The sequence below is a fragment of the Cryptomeria japonica genome, chromosome 5 (assembly GCF_030272615.1).
Source record: "Cryptomeria japonica chromosome 5, Sugi_1.0, whole genome shotgun sequence".
NCBI lineage: Eukaryota > Viridiplantae > Streptophyta > Pinopsida > Cupressales > Cupressaceae > Cryptomeria > Cryptomeria japonica.
In genome coordinates this window covers 620,693,514-620,720,425 of record NC_081409.1, presented here as the reverse complement: position 1 = coordinate 620,720,425, position 26,912 = coordinate 620,693,514, and positions in this window count along the sequence as shown.

The window sequence follows — 26,912 nt, the reverse complement described above, 5'->3', positions numbered from 1 at the left end:
CACCTTATCCTTGCCACCTGTATCTGCTAGGTCACTTCTTATCCCGTGGCATGACTCACCTCTGGGACCCACCTTGCTGACTATTGTGGCCTCTGCCATGTGCCATCATCTTACTCACCCTCTCAACCAGCTAGACCATCTTCTTGGAGTGCCATGTCATTTTGCTACTTCGTGAAAGCTAACTGTCAAGCATCTTCATCCTGCAAAACAACGTGAACCGTTTGATCAGATTGGACTTGATCACCTTTTAGTCGCTTAGAAAGTCTTCGCTGTAGGGTCCCACCAGACGCTTTCACCATTTTGTGAAAGGTATTTCACTTGCAAGTTCAGGCTGCGAAATAACGCCAGCCATTTGATCTTGGAAGAGATGAAGCCGTTTTAAACTGGGCCAAATGCGTCATTTAGAATGCATTTCCCTTTCGCCATTTCACGAGTCATAAACCATGCACAATTTCGCCTAATGAAATAGCGAAAACCATAGATCCACCTAAGAGCTACGCACAACTTACTGGGCCCGACAACATTAGGAAGAAAAGACATAAGGCATAAAATTTTATGATTAATTCAACAACCGCCTAGGCAAATGACAAGGGGGGACACCTCCTATGACCCCAAGACCCATTACTTAATTGGATAAAGTAACGAAGGAATAGAAACCAGAGGGATTTTTGATAAAACATTGAATGATTTAAAATCAAAACCCTAAACCTCTAGGACCTAACACAGAGCTTGAAGCAGTTGATAGTGTGTCTAATTCAAAATTTCAAAAACTTAGCCGATTATGGGAAAAGAAAACCCATTTTTTAAATAGTAATAACACAAACCCTAACCCAAATATGGGCTAGGGTTACATTTCTATTATAACTTGTTATTTAAATGCTAACCCTAACCCGAAATTGGGTTAGGGTTGCATTTTTAGCATCAAATATTCTCCTCTTTCTTTTTTTTTATTTATTTTTACCCTAACCTGAAATGGGGTTAGGGTTTATTATTTTATTTTATTTTGAGTGTGTGTGTGTGTGTATACTATGTGTGTTATGCAGGTTTGATGGACATGAGGCATCTGCCGAGTTTAGGGGCAAAGTGGCGGTTAAAAGGAGGTCTGAGTGCATAGTGCAGGCTCCCCGAACGCCATTGTGACTACCCACAATGGCCATCGGTGTCGTCCACTGTGGGCACCCACAGTGGCAGTCAGTGTCGTCCACTATGTGTCAACACAGTGGCGGCCCAAGCCATCCACTGTGTCTACCCACATTGGGCAGCACTTCCCGCGCCATCCACTGTGTGTAAACATAGTGGTACAGCCCTTGTGCCATCCACTATGTTAACACATAGTGGTTCGGCCCTAAGGAAAGTGCTCTATATATTTTTTTTGTCTATAATATTTCTTTTTTTTTTTACAATATTTAAAATGTAAATATATATATATATGCATAAACATATTTAAACATATATTTATGTGCATTTTTAAACATATATATATATATATATATATATATATATATATATATCAATCTCTTAGAATTAGAATTTTTTTTTTCTCTTTTCCTAAAAAGAAATTTAGACTTTAATATGTAGGAATGTTAAAAATGTACAGGCAACCCATAGATAGATATAATTTTGTATATTTTGTTTTTCTCAAATGATTTATTTAACAGGAATAGATTGAATAAAACCCTCATTATCTAAGACTAAATCTGTCTATATTTTTCTTTTTAAAACAACAATACATTTTATGACAGTAAATGATAGTAGCAAGCTAAAAATCTTTAAATAGTTTTATTATTATCATTTTTGTTTATAGGTGTAAGGAATGCATATATCTATTGCATACTGGGATAAATGCATTTCAAATTTACTTTTTATGTCATAAAGTCATTTATAGGAAGAGAATAAATTTATCTACTTTAGCTTTCTGTTTTCTCCTTTCCTTTTTTTTTATTAAGAAAATGACAATAGTAAAGACATTTGCAGCAGCATATAAATAGTACAGAAAATACTTATAACATTAACATAACATTTTCTGCATTTCCCTTTTTTTTTTTTTCTTTATATAATTTGCAGAGATAGATAATTAATAGATTTCAGATTAAGAAAAAATTAAATAAAAATAACACTAGCATAATACATTACAGAATTTAATCAAATGTTTTTCTTATAAGGATGTTGAACACAAGTTGCCAACTTTTACAAATGGGTAAAATACCCAATTAGTCTCTCATTCCTAATAAATGAGGACTTAACTAAATAAACACATTTCTTTCTTTCAAATAAATACAACAATTACATTCATAGTTCTTTCTACAACTAAAACAAATCAGCAACACCCTAGCTTTCTTTCTTTTTTTTTTCTTTCCTCTTTCCAAGTAACCTGCATACAAACAAAAGGTTGTGACCATGGGGTGCTCATCTCCCAGCCTAGGCTTACTAGAAGCCACCCCCGAGCTTGGAGAACCAAGTCCTAGATGGGTTACACTCAAGAAAACACAAACAAGCAAGGGGAAAAAAACTTAACAACACACATTCACATCCCAAAGCTGAAACTTCATCACATAATGTGATGTTTTATAACGGTGCAAATGGACCAAGTACCTTTGAGGAGATCTGTTAGATAGTAACTCACACCCAACTCATGGCATCCAAGAACACAACAAAAATCATCTTAACCCCCATATCCTTATGACCCCCAAAGGCATACATGTCATATTTTCTCCCCTTATCACCCCCAAATGCATAAACAAAACTATACAGCAAGGGTCACATGGACAAACCCTTGAGATCACTCTCATGATGAGAGCCTCTCACTCTAAGGCTATCAAACTCCTTCCACCCCCAAGACCATTTTGCCCTCCCAAGGGTAAGATGGCCTTGGATACTCCCAAAACACAATAAAATGCATAACAAAAGAAAAGGAAAAGAACCACATAAAAAATTTCACAAATAAAATACAAAGAAAGATACAATATTTACATTCAAGCATCTCTATAACATATTTTAACATGCAAGTAAGAAAATGCACCTACCTTGAATCTGCCAAGGGTATTCTAGGGATAGCTTGGATAAGAGCAGCCCAATCCACAAATCTTTTCTACAACACTTAGCCAAAATTCCTATTCTCAAACTAGTTTTTTCTTCCAAAATTGTCCAAAATCTCCAAAGATGGAGAGTGGGTAATTAACTCACTAAGCCCCAATCTCCAGCCTAAGAAGGCTTCTCTCACTCCTTCCAACCTCTTGGATAGAGTGAGGGACTCCCATTGGTTGGTCTTCCCTAGGTCTTACACACTCCCTAACCAAGGCACCTCAAGAAGATGAATGAAATGGGGAAGAGGAATGACACATACCAAGAAGGTTCTCTAACCAAGGATGACACTCCTATAGATGAAATTCGTCCATCTTGGGAAAACCACTTTTTGGGCTGGTTAAAAAAGCCCTAGGGGAAAGACACATAGCCAAATTTGGCCTTCACCTATAGGTACCCCATGAGGCCTAATAAAAATGCCCCAAAACTGACTTTAGGAGTTGATTTAACCCTTAGAAAGTCCACCTAAAGTTAACCTACGGGTCAACTCTGAGTTGACCCTCCTTATGGCTCACTATCCTAGATTTCTTGGTACCTTCAAGGATAATTAAGAAATATAATATTTAAACAAAAATAAATCTCTCCAAAAGGTGACATGGTAATTGCCAACACAACATAAAACATATGTGTCAAGTGACACTACAAAAATAATTCCACATCACAATTATACACATGGCAATTATCCCTTGAATGATTTTAACCAATTTAATGAGTACTATTTATACACATGTAAACAATTATGTTTACTAATAAAATACGATACATACGGCGTGTTGTCTCTCCAAATAGACAACCCCTGGTTTTACGAACGTACATAGGCCTAGGCTTGATTCTCCATAATATTTCCATGGTCACATGGATAATTTCCTGTGCATCTCAATTTAAATATTAGTACTTTCCAAAAGTCTCATATAATATTAAACCACATAAATAAGAATACACATCAATCACTCTACATACAATTGACATCATACAATTCAATTTTCCATATATCAAGAAAATCCACATAAGCACTTATTATAGTCCTCATAAACTAAATCCATTCATAAGATATGCATCATATTTCTAGCATCCTAATAAAGTCCTGCAAATCAAATAATGACATACAACATCTCAATGTTACCCTATTCTAGAATCATATAAAATTCTATATCCACAAAGCATAGAAATGAAGCATCAATATATTAATGTTATCAAATTAGTGGGATCATATAAAGTTCTATATCCATAATGCATAAAAATAAAGCATCCTTCATAGTTCCTACATGAAAATCACTGAAATGCTAGGATGGGTCGGGGTAGGGCCTCACACCCTCCCCCTCTAAGCATGAACTTCCTCCTAGAGTTCATCAAAAAGATGAGGGTACTATGATCTCATACGTGCTACATCCTCCCATGAAGCTGTAAACTCATCATAGCAATCCCACTGGACCCTAACCTGGTCTAGCTCTCGACCTCGAAGGGCCAATGTCCCATGAGCCAAAATGTGAATGGGCTCCAAAGCTAGTTGCTCGTCCGACTCCACCTGCAAGGCATCCCAATCTAAAATATGAGACTCATCATAGATATACTTCCTCAAAACTGATATATGAAACACATCATGGATGTGTGATAGGCTAGGTGGCAAAGCTAGGCGATCAGCAACTGGTCCTATCCTCTCAAGGATCTCAAATGGTCTGACAAAGTGAGGTGCAAGCTTAGACCCCTTTCCATAACAGATTGGACTCTTATACGGCTGCACTCTTAGAAAAACATTATCCTCAACCATGTAACTTTGGTCTATCCTCTTTGCATCTGCATATTTCTTCTGCCTATCCTGTGCCTCTCTAAGGCACTGTCTAATCAAAATTACCTACTGCTCCATATCACAAACCATCTTAGGACCTATGGCCACTCTATCCTCAATACGGTCCCAACTCAAAGGTGTCCTGCAAAGTCTACCATACAAAGCTAGAAAAGGTGGCATCCCCAAAGAAGTGTGATGCCCATTATTATAGGCAAACTCTACTAAATGAAGGTACTCCTCCCATCTAGTCTGATGATCCATGACGTGCATGCAGAGCATATCCTCTAACACCTAGTTTACCCACTCTATCTGTCCATCCATTTTCAGATGATAGGTTGTGCTGAAGCTGGGTTTGGTGCTCATTGCTGCCTGTAATGCCTTCCAAAAGGAAGAAGTGAAGAGGGAATCCCTGTCAAAAATAATCTTGTGTGGAATGCCATGAAGCCTGACAATATCTCGCAAGAACACCTGTGCCACTGCTAGTGTTGTGAATGTAGTCTAGACTGGTGAGAAGTGGGCCACTTTGGTCAACTTGTCAACTGTCACCAAGATAGCATCATGGTGATGAGATGAAATGGGAAGACCAATGATGAAATCCATGGATATATTATCCCACTTCCACTCTAGTATAGCATGAGACTGGAGCAACCCACCTGGATGGCGGTGCTCCACCTTGACTCTCTGACACTCAAGGCATCAGGCTACTAACTTGGCAATAAGCTATCGCATACCTAGCCAATGATATAACTGCCTCAAGTTTGCATGCATCTTCTTAACCCTGGGATGCACTACATAAGGAGCTCTATGAGCCTCCATGATAATGAACTCTCGCAATCCCCTGGGAAAAGGTACATAGATGGGACCTCTATGGTATAATAGTCCATCATACTCTAAAGAGTAATCCACCTACTTCCCCTCTAGGGTCTCTTGAGATCGAATCGTCTAACAAACCTCTATATACCATCCATCCTCTGGCAACCGCTGCAATATACGATCTCCCAAATCTGTGCTCATAGATATGGAGTATACCTCATGTCGTCTCCTACTCAAGGCATCTGTGACTATGTTCTCTTTCCCCTTGATGTAGTGGACATCAAAATCATACTCACAAAGGAACTCCATCCATCTCCTCTGACGGACATTAAGATTAGGCTGGGTGAAGATGTACTACAAACTATGATGGTCTAAATGAAGCTCGAAGTGATGACCTCAAAGGGAGTGTCTCTACCTCACAAGTGCATGTACTACTGCTGCAAGCTCTAGGTCATGCGTAGGGTAGTTAAGCACATGAGTCTTAAGTTTCCTAGACTCATACGCTATAAATCTACCCTCCTGCATAAGGACTGCTCCTAATCCATCCAAAGAAGTATCTGTGCATACCATGAAATTAGCTATGGGGTCTGGCACAATAAGAATAGGTGCACTAGTGAGTGCCCTTTTCAGATCTTGAAAATCCCTCTCACACCTCTTTGTCCACTTGAATTTCTTTCCCTTTCGCTGGAGGGATGTAATGGGGTGTGCAACTCTGGAAAATCCCTTAATGAAGCATCTGTAGTACCCTACTAGACCCATGAAGCTCCTGACCTCTGTCACACTGGTTGGCACTGGCCAATCCATAATAGCTCTAATCTTTGATGGGTCAACTAAGATCTCATCACTAGATATAACATGCCCAAGGTACTTGACCTCTAATCTAAAGAAAGCACACTTCGACAAACTGCCAAACAACTGGTTGTCCCTCAAACACTACAAAACCTACCTCAAATGCTCCTCATTCTCCTTCTCATTCTGAGAATATATCAATATGTCATCGAGGAACACAATCACAAATTAGTCAAGGAAAGTGCAGAATGCCCCATTCATGAGACTCATGAATACAACTGGAGCATTCATAAGACCGAATGGGACCACAGTGAACTCATAGTGGCCATATCTAGTACAAAATGTGGTCTTGTGGATATCACTCTTCACAATCCTCAACTGATGATACCCTGACTTCAAATATATTTTGGAAAACACTTTAGCAACCTAAAGTTGATCAAACAAGTCATCAATCCTGGGCAAGGGATAATGGTTCTTGATGGTTACTTTGTTCAGTTGCCTGTAATCCACGCATAATCAAAGGGACCCGTCCTTCTTCTTCACGAAGATGACTGGTGCACCCCAAGGGGAGACGCTAGGATGAATGTGACCCTTCTCTAAGAGTTCCTCTAGCTGCATCTTGAGCTCATTAAGCTCATGTGTGGTCATCCTATAAGGTGCTCTTGAAACTAGCTCGGCTCCTGATACTAGATCTATGTGAAGTCAATCTCTCTACTAGGTAGCATACCAGGTAGCTCGGGTGGAAACACATCTGCAAACTCCTCAAGGCTGGGATGATCATCTAGGGAAGGCTCCCTCTCATTTTCTTCCTCTCTATCACTGATGGTGATAGCAAACAACTGGCATCCCTTTTGCATGCTCTGCTTAAGCTACATAGCAGAAATCATATGAAGAGACACGGGCCTCTAAATCCCAGTGATTACTATGGGAGCACCATGATCATCCTCACACTTGATCTTTTTCAGGCGACAATCCATCTTGGCTCTGTGGGTGTAAATCCAATCCATGCCAAGTACGATACCATAAAATCAGAGTGGTGTAACTCTAAGGTCCACTAAGGTGGTGGTATTACAAATCTGGAGCGGACATCCCCTAACCTCTGAATCCACTAACACTCTAGCCCCTGATGCTAACTCCACTTCCCAATTGACACCTTGCCTAACTGCCACTAGCCCGCAATGCTCCACAAACAATGGAGATATAAAGGATTCAGTAGCTCTTGAGTCAAATAATATAGAAATACCGATACCTCTGATCATACCTGCAGCTTCAATGAGTGTGGCCTGGTGCTCTGCCTGGCAGTTGTCAACCACTGTGAAGACCCTATGGGACTTGCCCATATCTCCAACTGAAGGCTCTGATGCTACCATCCTCTGACTACCTGCCATCTGACCTTGCGGACACTCTCTCGCCATGTGCCCCATGGCTCCATATGTGAAACAAACACTGCATTCCTGAAACTGTGCACCCTGAGACCTAGAGAAAGGCTGCCCACCTATCCTTCTCGAACCACTGTACCCACCCCTGGAGGACTGTTGAGTCTGTGTCGGAGGTGTGTATGTACCCTATGCTCTCTGGTCATGCCTAGAACCCTATGACTACCACTACTTGGGCTTGGAGCCCTGCTGTCCCTGAGGGGGCCTCTGCCTCTGACTCTGTTGTGATTACTATGGAGGAGGGGGTCTATAGGACCCCTATGCATTTATGTGGTTGCCTTTCCAATGGGGTTTTTGAAACTCGAAAGACTAGGGTGTCGGGTTTTGGTTCTGAAACCGATCCCTCATGTTCTATGGCCTGACCCGAATCTCCTCAGCTATCAAGGCCTTCTCCATGACAACCTAAAGGCTCCCTAGAGTAGCCATCATCACCGATCCTGCTATCCCTACATTAAGTCCCCTGATAAAATGGTTGACGAGAAGCTTCTCATCCTTCAGGTAGTCTACGTAAGGTAGGAGCTCAATGAACTTGCTCTTGTATTGGGTCACTGAGAGACCCTTCTACTGGAGGTTGTGGAACTCATCTATCCTATGCTTCCTGAAGTGTTCTGACAGGTATCTATCCTTGAACCTCTCTGTGAAGATCTCCCATGTGAGGGTGTCTGCAGCTAGACCACACTTGTATTCCTCCTGTCTCCACCATGTGGAGGTCATTGCTCTCAATTGGTGGTTTGCAACTCATGCCTTCAGATTGCTTTCATAAGAACGCAATGTGAAGCACTGATCTAGGCTCAATAGCCAAGCCTCAACTTCTACCCCATCAGTAGATCCCCCAAAAGATGGTGGTTGGAGGCGCAAAACCTCTCTGATCAGATCTCCTGGTTCTCAACGTGTCCTCTCAATATAAACAGGTGTGGCTACTGGAGGTGGTCTAGGTAGATGAACGGACTTAGGCCCATGCTCAGCCTGGCCCTCTAAGGAATTAGGAGGTGGACTCCTACTCTATTCCCTATCTCTTGATCTAAGGCTCCCTGAGTTCTAGTTTTCTACATGACGGTCTACTGCTGGAAGCCTATCCTGCACTATCCCAATTAGGTTCTGAAGTGCTAATAAGATGTCTTGGTTTGGGTCAACCAGTGGTTCAGGAGGGGCCTCTGAGTTCCCTTCCAAAACCGGTTCCTCCCTGTCAACATCTTTGTGTGCCATACTCATATGCTTAGGACCCCTTCCGCGCTTGCGAGCTTGTCACATAGTTAGAGGCATCTTTAAAAGAAAATAAAATAAGTAAATAATTTTTGGAGAAAATTTTTAATTAATTAATTAAAGCAAAACGTAATGGAGAAAGGTTCCTAGCATTGGAAACCTTGCTCTGATACCAAAATGTCGTGCCCAAACTTTTGGGCAAAAACAAAACAACAATTTTTTTTGAACCACATAAACTCTCAAAATAGTCTACACTATAATGAAATCAATTGAGTTTTGTCTTAACTAAGATGTAAGTAGAATTGTTCACTAACATTGGATTAACTAACTCACTCAAAAGGGCGACATTAAAAATGAGGGCTAATTATTCCCTAAGAGGGTCCTCGCAATTTAATGAGTTAACTTAATTAACTTAATTAAATTGCTGCTAATTAAAGTCGAGCGAAAGTTAAATATCTAAATTGTATTTAAATTATTCCGGGCTAATTGGATAATGATGTGAATATCTTAAATCTAAAATTTAATTAAACGAGCACACGCAAAATTCTTGATTTATATTTAGCCATTAGGTTTCAAAATTAATAATGTTATTTGCCAACTAAACCTAATTTATACTATGGCCAAGTTTAATTTCCCCTAAACCTTCAAATTTTGACGATTAAATAATCTGGCCAACATTGGCCTCAACGGTTAAAAGTTCGTTTAAAATATTTAATAATTCTCATTTACAAATTTCCCCCAAATTAAATTTAACTTGACATCCCTATTTAATTAAATACAAAAATTATCTATGAATTACCCTTATTAAAAATCCTTGATAAAATTACGTCAAAAATGCGATATGAGAACTATATAAACATTAATAAAATAAAATTAAATAGGTTTTCAACTTAACCTCAAATATGTATATTTAATTGTATATATACCTATATGTAAAAATATAGCATATATATAAATTATATACATATAAACAATTTGGATGAATAAATTTATATTTATACCTATTTATACATGTATATTTCTTTTAATAAAATGAACCAACTATGCCCATTAATATTATAATGCAATTTATATATAACCCTAAATTATAAGTTATAACTTAAAAACTTTAATTCAAATTCCCTCCCATATTTTACATGCAAACCCTAACCCGAATATGGGCTAGGGTTACATTTATATTATAACTTGTTATTTAAATGCTAACCCTAACCCAAAATTGGGTTAGGGTTGCATTTTTAGCATCAATTATTCTCCTCTTTCTTTTTTTTTTTTTTGTTTTTACCCTAACCCGAAATGGAGTTAGGGTTTTTTATTTTTATTTTTATTTTTATTTTTTTTGACTACCCACAGCGGCAGCCAGTGCCGTCCACTGTGTGTGAACATAGTGGCGGCCCAGACCGTCCATTATGTCTACCCAAAGTGGGCGGAACTTCCCGCACCATTCACTGTGTTAACACATAGTGGTTTGGCCCTAAGAAAAGTGCTCTATATTTTTTTTTGTCTATAATATTTCTTTTTTTTAACAATATTTAAAATGTAAATATATATATATATATATGTGTGTGTGTGTGTGTGTGTGTGTGTCTACACACACACACACACACACACACACACACACACACATATATATATATATATTTAAACATATATTTATGTTTATTTATATATTTATATATATATAAATTTATATATGCATATCAATCTCTTAGGGTTAGAATTTTTTTTTTGTTTCTTTTCGTAAAAAGAAATTTAGACATAAATATGCAGGAATGTTAAAAATGTATAGGTAGCCCATAGATAGATATAATTTTGTATATTTTGTTTTTCTCAAATGATTGATTTAATAGGAATAGATTAACTTATACCCTCATTGTCTAAGACTAAATCTGCCTATATTTTTCTTTTCAAAACAACAATACATTTTATGACAGTAAATGATAGCAGCAAGCAAAAAATCTTTAAATAGTTTTATTGTTATCATTTTTGTTTATTGGTGTAAGGAATGCATATATCTATTGCATACTGGGATAAGTGCATTTCAAATTTACTTTCTATGTCATAAAGTCATTTATAGGAAGAGAATAAATTTATCTACTTTACCTTTTTGTTTTCTCCTTTCCTTTTTTTTTATTAAGAAAATGACAATAGTAAATACATTTGCAGTAGCATATAAATAGTACAGAAAATACTTATAACATTAACATAACATTTTCTGCATTTCCCTTTCTTTTTTTTTCTTTATATAATTTGCAGAGATAAATAATTAACAGATTTCATATTAAGACAAAATTAAATAAAAATAACAACAACATAATACATTACAGAATTTAATCAAATGCTTTTCTTATAAGGATGTTGAACACAAGTTGCCAACATTTACAAATGGGTAAATTACCCAATTAGTCTCTCATTCCTAATAAATGGGGACTTAACTAAATAAACATATTTCTTTCTTTCAAATAAATACAACAATTACATTCATATTTCTTTCTGCAACTAAAACAAATCAGCAACACCCTAGCTTTCTTTCTTTTTTTTTCTTTCCTCTTTCCAAGCAACCTGCATACAAACATAAGGTTGTGACCATGGGGTGCTCACCTCCCAGCCTAGGCTTACTAGAAGCCACCCTCGAGCTTGGAGAACCAAGTCCTAGACGGGTTACACTCAAGCAAACACAAACAAGCAAGGGGAAAAAAACTTACCAACACACATTCCCATCCCAAAGCTGAAACTTCATCACATAATGTGATGTTTCACAAGGGTGGAATTGGACCAAGTACCTTTGAGGAGATCTATTAGATAGTAACTCACACCCAACTCATGGCATCCAAGAACACAACAAAAATCATCTTAACCCCCATATCCTTATGACCCCCAAAGGCATACATGCCATATTTTCTCCCCTTATGACCCCCGAATGCATAAACAAAACTATGTAGCAAGGGTCACATGGACAAACCCTTGAGATCACTCTCATGATGAGAGCCTCTCACTCTAAGGTTGTCAAACTTCTTCCATGCCGAAGACCATTTTTCCCTCCCAAGGGTAAGATGGCCTTGGATACTCCCAAAACACAATAAAATGCATAACAAAATAAAAGGAAAAGAACCACATAAAAAGTTTCACAAATAAAATACAAAGAAAGATACAATATCTACATTCAAGCATCTCTACAACAAATTTTAACATGCAAGTAAGAAAATGCACCTACCTTGAATCTGCCAAGGGTATTCTAGGGATAGCTTGGAGAAGAGCAGCCCAATCCACAAATCTTTTCTACAACACTTAGCCAAAATTCCTATTCTCAAACTAGTTTTTTCTTCCAAAATTGTCCAAAATCTCCAAAGATCAAGAGTGGGTGATTAACTCACTAAGCCTCAATCTCTAGCCTAAGAAGACTTCTCTCACTCCTTCCAACATCTTGGATAGAGTGAGGGACTCCCATTGGTTGGTCTTCCCTTGGTCTTACACACTCCCCGACCAAGGCACCTTAAGAAGAGGAATGAAATGGGGAATAGGAATGACACATACCAAGAAGGTTCTCTAACCAAGGATGGCACTCCTATAGATGAAATTCGTCCATCTTGGGAAAACCACTTTTTTAGGTGGCTAAACAAGCCCTATGGGAAAGACACATGGCCAAATTTGGCCTTCACCTATAGATACCCCATGAGGCCTAATAAAAATGCCCCAAAATTAACTCTAGGAGTTGATTTAACCCTTAGAAAGTCCACCTAAAGTTAACCTACGGGTCAACTCTGAGTTGACCCTCCTTATGGCTCACTATCCTACATTTCTTGGTACCTTCAAGGATAATTAGGAAATATAATATTTAAACAAAAATAAATCTCTCCAAAAGGTGACATGACAATTGCCAACACAACGTAAAACATGTGTCAAGTGACACTACAAAAATAATTCCACATTACAATTATACACATGGCAATTGTCCCTTGAATGATTTTAACCAATTTAATGAATACTATCTACACATGCAAACAATTATGTTTATGAATAAAATATGATACATATGGGGTGTTGTCTCTCCAAATAGACAACCCTTGGTTTTACGAACGTACATAGGCCTAGGCTTGATTCTCCATAATATTTCCATGGTCACAGGGATAATTTCCTGCGCATCTCAATTTAAACATTAGTACTTTCCAACAGTCTCATATAATATTAAACCACATAAATAAGAATACACATCAATCACTCTGCATACAATTGACATCATACAATTCAATTTTTCATATATCAAAAAAATCCACATAAGCATTTATCATAGTCCTCATAAACTAAATCCATTCATAAGATATGCATCATATTTCTAGCATCCTAATAAAGTCCTACAAATCAAATAATGACATACAACATCTCAATGTTTCTCTATTCTAGAATCATATAAAATTCTATATCCACAAAGCATAGAAATGAAGCATCAATATATCAATGTTATCAAATTCGTGGGATCATATAAAGTTCTCTATCCATAATGCATAAAAACAAAGCATCCATAATAGTTCCAACATGAAAATCACTGAAATGCTAGGATGGGTTGGGGTAGGGCCTCACATATGGATTGAAGCAAGCTTCTAGAGCTTGGTATGCTAGATTGGACAAATATCTTTTGAATCTTAGTTACACTAAAGGTAATGCTGACAGCAACTTATATTTCAAAGTGACTAATGAGGACATCTTGAAGTTTTTGCTGATGATATCATTTTGGAGGAGAAGATGGATTGTGTAAAGACTTTTCTAATAAGATGCGGTAAGAATTTGAAATGTCTATGATTGGGGATATAAAATTCTTTTTAGGATTGTAGATTTCATAGACTGGTAAAGGTATATTCATATGTCAATCAAATTACTTGTAGGAACTACTAAATAAATTTGGTGTGGAAAACTCTAAACTAGTAAGTACTCTTATGACTACAACTGATAAACTATCATTGAAGGATGATTCAACCCGTTTTAATCCGACAAGATATAAATCTATGATTCGAGGTTTACTGTATTTGACACAAACAAGACCTAATATTATGAATGTAGTATGTATTGTTTCAAGATTTTAGAGTAATCCTAAGGAAAATCATGAATCACTAGTAAAAAGGATTTTCTGGTATCTACAAGGCACAAAAAATCTTGGTTTATGGTATCCTAAAGATGAAAATTTTGATTTATGTGCATACACCGATGCAAATTGGGTAGGAGATGTAGATGACAAAAAGAGAACCACTGGTGGAGCATTCTTTCTTGGTAGCAAATTGATTTCATGGTTGAGCAAGAAAGAGAGTTGTACATCATTATCAACAACAGAATCAGAATATGTTGCAGTAGCAACTAATTGTACTCAGGTATTATGGATTAAGCAAATGTTGAAGGACATAAAGGTAAGATACAAAGAGCCTATAATCATTTATTCTGATAATTCAGTAACAATCGATATATCAAAGAGTCTAGTATTTCACTCTAAAACTAAACATGTTTCTATCAAATACAATTTTCTAAAAGAAAATGTTGAAGCAAAGGAAGTGAAATTGGTTTATGTGAATACTAAACAGAAGATTGCAGACATCTTTACAAAACCTTTACCTAAAGAAGCCTTTGAATATCTCAGAGAGAAGCTTGGGGTAATACCCTCACTGGTAGAGACTTAGACAGTTGGAGATTGGCATCAGACTAACAAAAATTAATAGAGAAACCTTTTTTTTCCTGCTTAGATGGAGAAGAGCTACTTCTCAAGGGGAGTAGTTGGATAAGTTGGTATTTGTAATTAGTTCTATGAACTGGTTCTATCTGGTTTTTGTATTTCTTTGGCATTTGATGTTAAAGGGGGAGAGATATCTATGAAAAAACACATTATCATTTGGAGAGAGATTATTCATTAGGGGAGAGATTGTTACTCTCTGCACTTGTATTTTGATTTTTGGTATTAATCTATTTTGGAGATTGTTGTTTTTTGGTTTTTGGAATTTCTTCTTCGGCACTTAGATGGTTTTTCCATCTTGTGTTTCCATCAATGCCAAAGGGGGAGATTGTTGGTATTATGGATGTGTTGCATTGGTTTTGTCATTGATGTCAACACTTATCAGCACTTATCTTTCTGGAGATCTTTGGTTGTGTTCACTAGCATGTTCAGTGACTTATGCACAATCACTGGTATTTGGTTCACCGACAGGTTATATTGTTCACCGACACTAAGGATGATATGTTATCATCTGGAGATTACTTAGCTATGTCGAAGATATTGTTTGGACACTTGTTTTGGAGATTTGGTTATTGATCTAATCGAGTTTGCATATTTAGTGTTACTGGCAAATTGGTCTAGGTTATGGACCAGCATGCACTATCTATTCAAAATCAACACGACACATTATGGAGATGATTTATTGACTGGTTATTATTGTAAATGCATTGAGCTGACATGATACGTCGCATATTGATTCATTTGTAATTGATTTAATTGTAATATTCTTAGTAAGCCGACCTACACATTTGGTCTTAGGTTTTGGTATATATGTAGGATCTCAATTGTGAGATTGATATAGGATAGGAATGGCATAAGGTATTATAAGGTTGTGATATTCAGTATATGCGTATATAAGCAGAGCTACTCATGCAGACATCATTTGAAGATTCAAGGAAGGTTTGAAGAAGACAATCAGAGCTTAATCGGTACTGAATCCAGCATATGAAGATGCTATTTTGAGAAATACATTATCATTGGATTTACTCATCTAACTGTAGTCAGTGTGACTCTCATTTTGTGATTGAGCAGTGAGCTCTAGGCAATTGGCCTTTTTGCATGTGCAAACCCCATTTATACAAACATACTATCTACAGTAGTATCATCTAATTGTGGGTAAGGTTTCCCACCGTGGTTTCTCCCCTTATAGGGTTTTCACATAAAAATATATGTGTTATGTGTTGTGGATGTTGTTTCTCTTTCTATTTCATGCATTAACCTTCACCATTATTGTTATTAACTATTAAACTATCAATCGACATTAAGTTTGGTTTACCGGTATTATGCATCAAGTTTGATTAAGTTATATTTGGGTTGAAATTAATAGAAAACGGATTCACCCCACCCCTCTCATTTGCCTCCAGGTCCTAACAATTGGTATCAAATCAAAGTCCTCTTTTTGTAGAAGTTTAACAGCTTGAGGAGATTCTATGACAACTAACTATTTCAGGAAGGACAGTCTGAAACTTGATTGAACTAACTATGGTATATGGAAGATCAGAATGGAGACTTGTCTAAATTGCATTGGAAGAGACATATGGGATGTTACAAAGAATGGCTATGTTGGTCCTACACAGAGTCAACCTAATCCACCTAACTTGGCTAAAGATCAGGTAAATGATTGCAAAGCAAGAGAATCACTTTGGAGAGCTTTGTCAAATCAGCAAATCATGGGATTATCAGACCGATCTACTACTAAAGATATTTGGGATAAATTGGAGACATTGAATGAAGGGTATTCCACTGTCAAAATTGCAAAACTGGAATGCTTCCAGGTCAGGTATGAAAATCTGAAAATGGAAGAAGATGAAAGAATTTATGCTTTCATGGAAAGAGTTAATGAAATTGTTTTGGGTATACAATGCTATGGAGGATCCTTAAGTGAAGATGAGATTGTTTCTAAAGTTTTAAGAGCATTACCACCGGCATACAAAATTAAAGTAACTCCTATTAATGAATTGAGAACAATGCCTAATACATCACTATCTAGAGATACTTTGGTTGGAAAACTTTTAGCTTTTGAGCTTGAGGAATTTGGTCTTGTTGTTACAATTAAGACAGATTTAGCTTTCAAAGCATCATCATCTGCAACATCATCATCTGAGAAATCTAATTGGAAAACACTTTATGTAAGAGAACTTGAAGACATCAGGAGGGAAAATGAAGAACTGGAAGAACTTGAAGCACTAGTTGCAAGAAAAATGCCTAAAGGTCCAATTGGAAGTAAGTATGAAGGTAAAACACCATTTAAATGTTTTAACTGCAATAAAATTGGTCATATGGCATCTAGGTGTCCTAATAGACATGGAAGATTAAGAGAAGAAGCTATAAAAACATATAAGCCTAACCCTGAATATCAGAGATACAAATTTAAGAAAAATAGAGACAAATCATGTTACTATGCTGATGAAGGAGTTACTGATGATTCTGATGAGGAACCGACAGACAATGGATGGGATTTTGTTGTAATAATAGAAGATCAACCGACACCTACTTTATAACTGGTAGAGCAGGCCCTGGCAGCTAAATCTGAAGAAAAGGATGAATGGATCCTTGATTTTGGGTGTTCACATCATATGACTCATGATAAAAGTAAATTCTTAACTTTTCAGGAATAGAATGGAGGTCTAGTAAGATTTGGGGATGATAAAGCTTGTTTGATCAGAGGAAAAGGCACTATATCTTTTGATGGTAAGCACAATACTGACAACGTTTATTATGTTGAAGGTTTGAAGCATAATCTTTTATGTGTTGGTCAATTAGTTAAAAAGGGATTTCAGTTACAATTCAAGAATGGTAAATGCAAAATCATGAATAGAACTGGTTTGGAAATTGGAATCGGTAATCAGGCTAGAGGTAATATCTTTCATTTGAATAACAATGAGAAGACATGTTTGATTGCACATATTGATGAAAGTTGGTTATGGCATAAGAGACTTTGTCATGTAAATTTTGATTGCATTGTAAAGATCATTACAACTAAGGCAGTAGGGGATTTACCTAAGATTGTAAAACCTCACAATCCGGTATGTAAGGAATGTCAATTTGGAAAGCAAGTTAGAACAACTTTTAAGAGTATTTCAGAGAAATCCAATAATGTTCTTGATTTAATTCATACTGATTTATGTGGTCCGGCAAGAACTAGAAGTACACAAGGAGATAGATATTTTATACTAATCATTGATGATTATTCTAGAATGTGTTGGGTTACCTTTCTCAAGGAGAAATCAGAAGCTTTTGGGAAATTCAAATTATTCAAGGCAATGGTAGAGAATGAAAATGGTAAGAAAATCAAATGTTTAAGATCAGATCATTCTAGAATGTGTCTGCCTCTATGTTTGGGGCTTGGAATGTGTGGAAGTTTCAATTTTTGCCCTTTGATGGGGCATCTGGGGGTCTTGCTATCTTGTGGAATGAGAGGTCTGTTGATGTTTGTTTAATTTTTTCATAGAATAATTGGATGTTAATGCTTGTAAAAAGTAGGGTTTCAACATGCAAGTTCTAGCTTTTTAATGTGTATGGGCCTCTGAGTTCTTTCAAAAAGCACTTTTGGGATCATTTGTCTTTGGTTTCTTTCCCTTTGTAAGATGAATGGAGGATCTTTGGGGTTATTTTAATGCAATCCTAGATTTATTTGAGAAAATGAGGGGCATTATTCCTCCCAAATGGGTGATTGAGGATTTTAATGGTTTTGTCTTGTCAAATAGACTTTTGGATTGTGTCTCGAAATAGGGTTATTTTACTTGGATAAATAAATTATTAGGTTTTCACCATATTGCTGAAAGGATTGATATGTTTTTAATTTTGGATAATTGGTTGTCTAGGGATTTGGATGTGTTTGCTTCTATTTAACCAATCCTAGAATAGATCATTTTCCTATACAACTCACGATCCTTGAAGATAAGGCTCCTATGAAGGTTCCTTTTAAGCTTGAGCTGATGTGGCTTTTTGACTCCTATTTTATCTCTATGATCAAGTATTGGTGGGTTAATGTGTCACTCATATTGAGGTCTAGAATGTTTCAACTAGCCAAAAAGCTTCAATTTTTGAAAATCAAGATTAAAGAATGTCTTTGAGGAAAAACTTAGATTAGAATGATAGTTGGATAATCTTAATGAGGGTATAATTAGGCATGGCATGGATTCTACTTGTTTTCAGTTGCAGAAGGATCTCTCTACTCATCTTGAGGAAGTGCTTCTTTGGGAAGATCTTTACAGGAGATCAAAGTCTAGGGAGATGTGGTTGAAAGCGGGTGACATGAATACTAGATTTTTTCATGCATCGACTAAGAGGAGGAGGAAGAATAATTGGATTAATTTAACTCAATATGCAAATGGTTGGGTGTTGGTAGATAAACACTATTAGCCTTGAAGCTATTAATTTCTTTAAGAGGACTCTATCTACTAAGAATAATGTATTAAGTGATGGCTTATTGGGTGTGATTCCTCATTGTGTGAACAAGAAGGATAATAGAATGTTGTTGGCTAAATTTTCTTTTCAAGAATTAAGGGAGGTGGTATTCTCTATGGCTCCTGAAAAAGCCCCTGGACTGGATAGTTTTACGACCCTTATTTTCCAAAAGTGTTGGGACTTTTTGGGGATTGATATTCTGTTAGCTCTTGAATAATCCAAGAGGAATGGGTCTATTTTTAGAGAATTTAATAATAATATTATTGCAATAATTCCAAAAGTGGATAATCCTTAGTATTTTTCTCACTTTAGGCCAATTTCTTTATGCTACATTATTTATAAGATTTTCACAAAGGCTATTTCTAGAAGGATGGTGATCATAATCCCAAGAGTAGTGTCAGAGGAGCAAGGGGATTTTGTGCCTAGAAGGGAGACTCCTGAGTAGGTGTTATCCTCTCTCATGAAGTGTTGCACTTTGTCATGACTAAGAGGCTATCTTCCATGGTGCTTAAGTTGGACATGATGAAGGCATATGACAAGGTGACTTGGGGTTTCTTGGTTGAGGTTCTCAAGAGGTTTGGGTTCCCTCCTAAGTGGATTAGGTGGTGTAGCATCGTAAATTGTGCGCACTTGCTAAAGCAGTACAATTTCACACCTAGTTTAGCACCCGCCTTGGCGCAGTTTGCATTTTGCATTGCATTTCCCCTTTAGCACTTAATTAATCAAATTAATTAGGTCTAAGGTCCTATTTCATCATCCTCCACATCATAAAGGTGGGCCCTTTCATTAAAGTGTGCCCCTTTTCATTTTATTCCTCCAATACATCATCTAATTAAAAACCCTAATTAGGCCTTATTTTGAACTTGGGGGCTTGATTTTGGGGGTCAAAACATCTCAAAAACACCTGTAACTTCGGGATTCTCTCTAAAATCATCATATCCGACGGCCCTGAAAATTTGGTGAAAAATTGTCAGGACCATGGCGCCCGGAGTGCACACGGTCCTGGACATTTTTCCTAAAATTTTAGGAGCGCGATCCAATCATAAAATAAAGCTTAACCCCAAGAAATTGGTGGGATATTCAATCTCTAGGTCAGCCAAAAGTTGGAATTAAGACCTAGGGTTTCATACATAAGAGCTCTCTTTCTTTATTAGGAAGGATCGAAATTTTGTTTTTAGGACCTTCTATGCAACGAAAGAGAAGATCTTTGAAGACTTCAGCAACACTCAACATCCATCCATCAAGCATCCATCAATTTCATTCATTTAGGGCTTTGAAGGCATTGAAGAGCAATAAGGGATCACCGACTGAAGATTGGCTTGTATCCCCCCCCTTGGGGTTGGATATGATTTCATGTTGTTTTCATGTCTTTGCATAAGCTTTCTTACATCATTTGTATTCATTCTTTAGATCACTCTACATCTTGATTTGGAGAATTTACATTGTCATTTACAAGCAATTAGGGTTTACTTTCTAGGTTGCTCTAGTTTGCTTACTTGCATTTTAGATCTTGCACACACACAAGGTCTGCACATGCACTACTTTTACAATACAACTTGGCTATTCGTGGAGGTGGAAATCACCAAAGCGGGGGTTTGACTAAGGTAAAACCCTATATAGCCACCCAAACACCTTTTTCGATATAACTGCAGATTTTGAGATTCAGACGACGCCGCAAGTTGCAGATCCGAAAGAAGCAGACGGAGACTGAACCATACACCAAGTTTCAGAGTAGAAGACTAGGACAGGGGCATGGGGTGCCCTGGTCCTGCTAGGATAGGGGCACTAGGCGCCCTGGTCCCTAGGACAGGGGCGCTAGGCGCCCTGGTCCTCCTGACAGACAACAAGTTTTGGCAGTTCCGACAGTTTTCCAGGTTGCAAAGTGGCAGTTTCAGGTGCAGTTTCAGGAACAAAATCAGGACAGTGGCGCCCGTGCCCCCGTCCTGAACATTTTCACTCAGATTTTGACTCTAGGTACACGTCTGCATTCTTTTCTTGTCCTTATGTTTGTAGCTTTCCATTATTTAAGTTCAATTCTGCAATCTTGTTATTAGTTCATACTTGCATTTTGGGGTTAGGAATTGAACTTGCATAATCTTACCTTTCAATTATAACAAAGGAATAGAAACCCTAATAGGTAGCCCGTGGCTCTCTCTTTCACCAAAAAGAAGTAGCCAATTGTGCGATACCTCTAGGCTCTTTCGTATTCCGTAATGTGTGTCAAAAGGTAGGATTAGGACATGTTAGCCTAGTCTCGCTTTTTCCCCCACGCATTTTGGTGAACCCGACGTGAAACGAATTATTTCTTTCTCTCGCATTGCATTTGTTAGATCTAGATCTAGATTTAGTGTGTTTCATTTAAGTTTCATTTTCAAAAAAAAAAAAAAAAAAGAGAAAAAAAAAAAGAGTGTGTTTCTTTGTTTCTTTGCATTGTGTGTCTCAGTTTTATGCAACTTTTATTTCAAAATGTCGGATTTTTATTTGCAAGATGTTCATATTTATGATGATGTATGCAATTATGCTGATTATGAGTATAGCCAAGATGAATTAGATGAAGCTTTAGATGATTTTTTGAATCCTAAAGAGGCCAAACCTTCATTTTACCAAAAATTCATAAACCTTGTTACTATGCCATTTCGTTGTGATGAGAAAGATAAGTTGAATGATTCCTCTCAAGGGTACATTCCTATCAACTCTTCCACTGAATCTAGTAACATGGTTGTTTTCAATAATCCCCTCTATGAGGAGATGTCTCCTTTTGAATCAAAAGATAAACCTTTTAATAGATATGATCATGCTTTGTTGGATGATGCTCTTGATGACTTTGTGGCTATATCAAAATCTCTAAACAAGAACAAGACTTCTAAATTAGTTAACATGATAAACCTGAATGAGCATAATAAGCCTCTCTTTGAAGTCCAAGGTGCTTGTCCTTCTGCCACCTTTCAAGTTCCTAAATCACCTCTCCTTACTATCCAAGGGGGGTATGATTCCTTTCTTACTCCAAATAAACCTATCATCATTGTGCAAGGAAGAAAACCTATAAGTCCTTATAGTTATGCCAAGCAATTAACTAGAGAGAGTTATCGTGCGGTTGCCCATACTTATCATACTATAAATAATAGGCAGCCTAATCCTCCTCTGGTTACTCCAGTTTCTCTTCCTAATCCTCAACCAATTCTTCTGCAAGCTCCATGTATTTCACAAGTTCTTAGTAAGGAATATGATCTCATAGAACAACTTAAAGCTACCCCTGCTAAGATATCCCTTTGGGATTTGATTCAAACTTCTTCTTCTCATCACGGAATGTTACAAGATGCTTTGAAAGATTTGAATGTTCCTCCACCGAATACATCTAGTAATATAGTGTCTTTGGTTAACTCTGTGATGAATCCTAAAGCTCATATTATGTTTACTCAAGATGAGTTGCCCACTATTAAAATTCAACATCAATATGATCCCTTGATGATTGTGGTTATCATAAATGATACTGCTATAAGACGAACACTAGTAGATAATGGCTCTGGTCTTAATGTGTGTAGCATTAATCTCTTGCATAAGATGAATGTGGATACATCCCTAATTGAGCCTGACTCTCATCCTATTCGAGGATTTGATAATGTGGCTAAAACTTCATTAGGTACTATCACCTTACCCATCATAGTGGGGCCTGTTACTTTGCCTACTCCTATCCATGTTATGTCGGGAAATCTAACATACAACTTGCTATTAGGGAGACCTTGGATTCATAGTATGCAAGCGGTCCCCTCTACATTGCATAGACAAGTTAAATTTATTTATAATAATAAGACATATACCTTGATAAGTGATACTAATTTCCAAGCTTGTTTACAAACATCTACTTCCAAAGGGGGTTCTTCTAAGCCTTCCTCGTCTAGCGATGACTCTTTAAACAAGATACCTATCGATGAATCCTCACTCTCTGATGATCAAAATTCTTTGGATGGGTCTGGAGCTCCTGAAGAAGATTCTTCTCAACTTGAATCTACACATAAGAAGGATTTTGATCCTGAGAAGGTTCTCGCAGAAGACGATTGGGGATCTCTTGATTTTAATCCCACCTTTGTAGGTGAATATAAGGTTCCTTCTAGAGAGCTTAAAGCTAAAAAGAAGGAAGAAGCTAAAAATCAATCAACATTACCTGAGCCTATGAGCAATAACTTCATGGCCGCTTCTCAAACTTCTTCTCCTCACACTTCCAATTTTGAAGGGTTTGATTCTTTGTCTTATGAAAAACCACCTTCTCTTTCTGAAATGGCTGATCGTTATGGTCGTGGTTTTCGTATTCTAGAGAAGCATGGGTATAATGGAAACGGCTATGGCACTCATGAACAAGGAATAAAGGTTCCTCTAGAGAATAATCTTTATGATTATGCCTTTGGACTTGGTTATAATCCCTGCAAGTGCACTAAAGCTTCTAGAAGACCATGTATTAGTGTTAATGTTATTTCTACATCTCTACCAATGAGACACCCTGAGTATATTGATCCTTCGTATGCCTGTGCTTTGGATGTTTTTCCTACCGATGATGCTTTAGCTGAATTTTTAGGAGCATATGATACTCTTCCTCGTTATCATCACAATAGGGGATTCCCTTATTGTTTGAACACTGAAGCCTATTTTGGAAAAGAGACTGATAACGATGAGATTGTGAAAGAATTCCCTCAGTTAAAGGATACTCCTCAACAAAGTAATCTTCTTATAAGCAACACCATTGATGTTAAGATGGATTCTAGCAATGAAAAAAAAGTTATTAAAATTGGAAAATGTCTGGACGAAGAGGAACAAAAACAATATGAAGATTTATTGCGTGAATTCCCTGAGATCTTTGCTTGGACATATTCTGACATACCTGGTATAGATCCTAAGATTGTCACTCATAATATTGTCTTAGTTCCTGATGCTAAGCCTATGAAACAAAAGATTCGAAAAATGAATCCTAAGGTAGCTTTGCTTGTTAAGGCTGAGATTGAAAAATTATTGGAGGCTGGATTTATCTGCCCTATTGATTATTCCCCATGGATTTCAAATATTGTTGCTGTGGCTAAATCAGATAATAAAATAAGAATGTGTACTGACTTTCGAGATTTAAATAAAGCTTCTTTGAAAGATGATTTTCCCCTCCCAAACATTGACATGATAGTTGATTCTACAGCAGGACATGCTTTGTTATCCTTCATGGATGGTTTTTCAGGATACAATCAAATTTTCATTAATCCTCAAGATCAATTCAAAACTGCTTTCACCACTCCGTGGGGTATGTTTTGTTGGGTAATGATGCCTTTCGGACTTAAAAACGCCGGTGCAACTTATCAATGAGCGATGTCCCTTATCTTTCATGATTACATGCATAAGATTTTAGAAGATTATGTTGATGATGTTTTAGCCAAATCCATTCTCTATGTAGATCATATTAAGATCCTTCGTCAAATCTTTGAAAGGATTCGTAAATATCACATGCGCTTGAATCCCCGAAAATGTGTTTTTGGTGTGGATAGTGGAAAATTATTAGGATTCATAGTTTTGCATTGTGGGGTTGAGGTGGATACTAAGAAAATAGATACTATTGTCAACATGCCACCTCCTAGAAATGTGTCTCAACTCAAAAGCTTACAAGGAAAGATTCAAGCTATTCGTAGGTTTGTATCTCAACTTGCGGATCATACTTTTCCTTTTACTCAACTTCTCAAAAAGATTATCACTTTTCAATGGAATGAAGATTGTCAGCAAGCATTTGAAGATTTAAAAGTGTATTTGGCTAATCCTCCTATCCTTCAACCTGCCAAACCTTCTAAACCCTTTCTTCTTTATATAGTTGCTTCCTCTCATGCTCTTGCAGCATTATTGGCACAACATGATAAAGATGGTAAGGAGTGTCCGGTTTATTATATAAGTCATACCTTACTTGATTATGAGACCCGATATTCTGTGATAGAAAGACAATGCTTGGCCTTAGTGTTTGCGACTCAGAAATTGAGACATTATCTTTTAAATTTAGAAGTCCACGTCATGGTAAATTTTGATCCGTTGAAGCATCTTTTCTCTAAAACTGATTTATTAGGATGCCTAGCTAAGTGGGTTATGATGTTAACTGAATTTGACCTTAAATTTGTTTCACAAAGAGCAATTAAAGGGCAAGCGTTGACCAATCACCTAGTTGAGGCCCCTTCACCTTTCTCCTTCCCTAACCCTAAGTCTTTTCCTGACGACTTCATCCTTTGTATAGAGAAAGATGAAACTTGGGAGTTATACTTTGATGGCTCTAAGTGTCGTACGGGATCGGGGGCAGGTGTTGTTCTGATTTCTCCTACAAAGAAGTCCATTCCCTTATCTTATCGTCTCAATTTCCTATGTACCAATAACATTGCTGAGTATGAGGCTCTTATAGCAGGAATAAAGGTAGCCTTAGCTTTGAATATAAAACACATACATATTTTTGGAGATTCTCAACTGATTATAAGACAAGTAATAGGACTATATCAAGCGAAACAAGACAAATTATCACAATATAAAGACCTTGCTATCTCTTTGTTACAAAAATTTGATTCTTACACCATGGAACCTGTTCCTCGAAAAGATAATCGACATGCGGACGCAATGGCATGTGTGGCTTCTCTGGTATCTTTAGAGGACCCTGTGGTTGATCTTAAATTTGTTATTCACAACCTTATTTCTCCAGCTATTGTAGATGATTCTAGCTTGGTGACATGTTGTGACTTTATAGACTCGGATGAATGGTATTTGCATATCGTAAGATACTTGACCGATGGTACCTTTCCTGATTCCGCCAATAGGAACACTAGGGCTAGAATTCGCAAGCTGTCCGCTAGATATATCATTCTTTCTAATGTTCTTTACCAAATGGGTTATAACGGTCTTCTCCTTCGTTGTCTTAACAAATCAGAAATTCCTATTGCTCTTGAAGACGCACATTCAAGTGCCTGTGGGGGGCATTTTGGAGGCAAATCCTTGGTTCAAAGGTTGCTCCATATGGGATATTATTGGCAAACTATGCAGCAGGATTCTTTTTCATTTGTTAAGAAATGTCATCAATGTCAACAACACAATAATTTGATTCATGCTTCTGCCCAAGAACTTCATTCTCATGTAGCTTCTTGGCCTTTTTCTGCATGGGGGCTGGATCTTATCAGTAAAATCTCTCCTCCTTCATCTCAAGGACATACTTTTATTATAACCGCAACAGATTACTTTACAAAATGGGTAGAAGCTATTCCCCTTCGCTCTACTACTACTGAAGTGATTTGTCAATTTCTTCTTGAAAACATTATTTCTCGATTTGGGATACCTTCCACTATAATCTCTGATAATGGGACATCATTTAAGAACAAGGACGTGAAGAAATTCCTCGAGAAGTATCATATCAAACATCAATTTTCTACACCATACTATCCTCAATCAAATGGTCAAGCCGAATCATCCAATAAGATAATTGAACAAATTCTTCGTAAAACCATGAATAAGCATGGTAAGGATTGGAGTACTCAGCTAATCTATGCTCTTTGGGCCTATCGAACGAGTGTACGAATTGCTACCGGAACTACCCCTTATAATATTGTTTATGGTGCTGATGCTATTATGCCTTTAGAATTAGAGATTCCATCAC